The sequence below is a fragment of the Bos indicus genome, chromosome 3 (genome assembly GCF_029378745.1).
Source record: "Bos indicus isolate NIAB-ARS_2022 breed Sahiwal x Tharparkar chromosome 3, NIAB-ARS_B.indTharparkar_mat_pri_1.0, whole genome shotgun sequence".
In the NCBI taxonomy this organism is placed as follows: domain Eukaryota; kingdom Metazoa; phylum Chordata; class Mammalia; order Artiodactyla; family Bovidae; genus Bos; species Bos indicus.
In genome coordinates, this window is record NC_091762.1 from 60,385,269 (window position 1) to 60,389,152 (window position 3,884).

Below are 3,884 nucleotides of genomic sequence, written 5' to 3' on the forward strand. Positions count from 1 at the left end.
TATTCCCACCTCCTTCAGAATTCTCCACAGTTTATTGTGATCCACAGAGTCAAAGGCTTTGGCATAGTCAATAAAGCAGAAATAGATGTTTTTCTGGAACTCTCTTGCTTTTTCCATGATCCAGTGCATGTTGGCAATCTGATCTCTGGTTCCTCTGCCTTTTCTAAATCCCACTTGAACATCTGAAAGTTCACGGTTCACGTATTGCTGAAGCCTGGCTTGGAGAATTTTGAGCATTACTTTACTAGTGTGTGAGATGAGTGCAATTGTATGGTAGTTTGAGCATTGTTTGGCATTACCTTTCTTTGGGATTGGAATTAAAACTGACCTTTTCCAGTCTGGTAGCCACTGCTGGGCTTTCCAAATTTGCCAGCATTCTGAGTGCAGCACTTTCACAACATCATCTTTCAGGATTTGAAATTGCTTAACTGGAATTCCATTACCTCCACTAGCTTTATTCGTAGTGATGCTTCCTAAGGCCCACTTGACTTCATATTCCAGGATGTCTGGCTCTAGGTGAGTGTGAGTGATCACACCATCATGATTATCTGGGTTGTGAAGCTCTTTTTTGTACAGTTCTTGTGTGTATTCTTGCCACCTTTTCTTAATATCTTCTGCTTCTGTTACCATTAACATACCATTTTGTCCATACCATTTCTGTCCTTTATTGAGCCCATCTTTGCATGAAATGTTCCCTTGGTATCACTGCAGATGGTGATTGCAGCCAAGAAATTAAAAGACACTTACTCCTTGGAAGGAAAGTTATGACCAACCTAGACAGCATATTATAAAGCAGAGACATTACTTTGCCAACTAAGGTCCGTCTAGTCAAAACTATGGCTTTTCCAGTAGTCATGTATGGATGTGAGAGTTGGACTATAAAGAAAGCTGAGCACCGAAGAATTGATGCTTTTGAACTGTGGTATTGGAGAAGACTCTTAAGGATCCCTTGGACTGCAAGGGGATCCAACCAGTCCATCCTAAAGGAGATCAGTCCTGGGTGTTCATTGGAAGGACTGATGTTGAAGCTGAAACTCCAATACTTTGGCCACCTGATGCGAAGAGCTGACTCATTTGAAAAGACCCTAATGCTGGGAGGAGAAGGGGACAACAGAGGATGAGATGGTTGGATGGCATCACTGACTCAATGGACATGGGTTTGGGTGGACTCGGGAGTTGGTGATGGACAGGGAGGCCTGGCGTGCTGCAGTTCATGGGATCGCAAAGAGTCGGACATGACTGAGTGACTGAACTGAACTGAACTGAAACAATCGTACTAGGAAACATATTTTTACTGACTGAAAATGTGAAAGTATCATGCAGATTATTATGTGATATTTTAAGAGACAGAATATCTTTTAGAAGAGAAATGTTCTGTCTAGAAACAAAAATGCTTTAAAAATCTTTGTATAATTACATGAATTTCAATAAGTATTCTCTATATTCTGAAAATACTGTAGGATCTAGTAATCTTGGCAGTGACTTAGGGCAAAAGGCCAAGGTCAGAGGCAGTACAGGAGTACATTTGATAGAATTATTTATAGTGAGTCAGATTTTCATTCCTTGTACTTCTAAAGAAATTATTCTTCTCTAAATTTGAGAATGGGCCAAACAGTTTGCAAGTTTACTTTTGTATTATTTGTTTGGCAAATGGAATAACTTTTCCTAAGGAAGCCTGATGATAAAATGTTCTATGTCTAGGATACTTGGGTCCACAAATTGGACAGAATATACTGGCTTCTCTTCTTCAGTGAGGCGGGAGAGTGGGATGGGAGCTCAGGAATCAGAACAAAATAGATTTAGACAAACCTGGACCTGAATCCCACTTTGGCAATTTCTAGCTTTGTAACACTGTGGGAGCTATTTAATACCTATTTTTATTTTCTTTATCAGTAATATAAGAATAATATGGTCTCTTCGTGAGTTTAAATGAAGATTAAATGAAGTATTTAGTGTAGTGTATTTTACTTGAAAGCTCAATAAAAAATACTATTATTGTTAGCTCTGTTACCATAAAAATCTAACAGGCTGGTATTCTCTCTGGATAATTTAGGTTGAATTGCTTATAATTTATTCTGGAAATGAACTTGATACACTGAAATTCTGTTATGAACACATGGATTTACTGTCATTATCAACTAGAAATGCTATAATCTTAAACAACCAACTGTGCAAATTACAATTATAAGAGTAATAATAAGAAGTGTCAGTTACTAGGAATAGTAAACAGAAAACCTGAAGCCACATCCTTGACCCAGTGAAGAGGTGGGGTTGCATTGGGTAGGAAGGGCCATGTTCCTTCTTCAAAACATATCACTGTTGTGTGCAAACCTTATGCAAGACTGAAATCACTCTCTTTGCTTGAAGGCCTGATGAGTCTGTAGTTTTTCAAATCCAATTATAAAATCATGAAACTATTATTCAGTAGCTTCCCAGGTGGCTCAGTGGTAAAGAATCTGCCTGCCAATGCAGGAGACATGGGCTCAATCCCTGCCCTGGAGAAGGTAATGGTAACCCACTCCAATATTCTTGCCTGGAGAATCCCACGGACAGAGGAGCCTGGCAGGGTGTAGTCCATGGGGGTCATGAAAGAGTTGGACATGACTGGTGACTAAACAACAAAACAAACAAACAAAAAAAAATTATTCAGTAGGACAAACACTTGACGGTTTCAATTTTTTATCTGCTTTGTTGTGATTTATGTTGAATCATTCCTTCCTTAAGTAAAAGAGGAGTAACATCATGGGTAACAAAATAGATGAACTAGCTTTAGTCCTTGGAACCATCTTTGACTTCTGATGTGACTCTGGCAAGTGGTCGTGTGACTCAGTTTCCTTCTCCATCGAGCTTTGATTATAAAAATGTGATTTTAAAGCTGTGATTATAAAATTCCTCAAGTTTCAGGAGCTGTGTGTAAAAACAGAGACACAGTAAATTTTTCTGCTTTCTTTCTCCATCTTTTCTAAGATTTTCACCCATCTTCTTTTGAGATATGTTGAGTTTTACTCAGAGTGTATTCAGGGAGAAAAATAGGACTGGTGAAGAGTTGACTGAAAAATTGTGATGCCCAGTTATCTTAGAGCACTTGCCATTTTCCTTTCCTTCTGCTTGAGTTTCCAAGAAATCAGTCTATTGCTGCCTGTAGTGCTGGTATTGCTGATGCCTGTCATAGGTGACTCAAAAATGCGTCCTCAAAATGGACACAACTGAAATTAGCAAAACAAACAAGCAGTAAAAACCTCAAAATTAAACAGAAAGACTCCTGCTCCTTTTTTCCCTTGGAGGTCCCAATTATTACTGTTTTATGCTTTCAACATCTTCCTGAATTGTCAGTAAAACAATTTTTATTGAGCCCTCACTTTCCCAGGATTTGCACCTGAGAGCTGGGCTGGGGTGCAATGTGACCAAAAGATACCAAGCTGCATTCGAAGTCTGGCACAGAGGCAGGGTTATTGAAACAGCTTTTGAACCTGACCCTTCAACCCCACCCCTCTGTTTTTAACTGGGAGACTCCTCAGTCCACCCAGTGAAGTATCTTCTTCGTAGACATTTGTCTTGTAGACAAGCCCTAACTGAGCTTCAAAGCACGGACTACCTGAGCTTAGCCAAGAACCCCAGTTTCATTGCTCTTTTTGTGTCCTTTTTATGACACAAAATAGGTGTTAGAACATGTAATAATCACTAACATAGACAGTCTGGCTCTACACAGGTGGAGTCTGCAAAATGTATAGATGACTCAGATCAGATGTTCACTTCTGTTCAACTATCTCAGCACCATGTAAGAACTCCAGAATCAGGATCCAGTTCCAGAGGAAAAAAAAAAGGGAGGATCTGGAGTTGACTGAGATTAAATCTTTATTACCTGATGGAGTGAGAGACTTAAA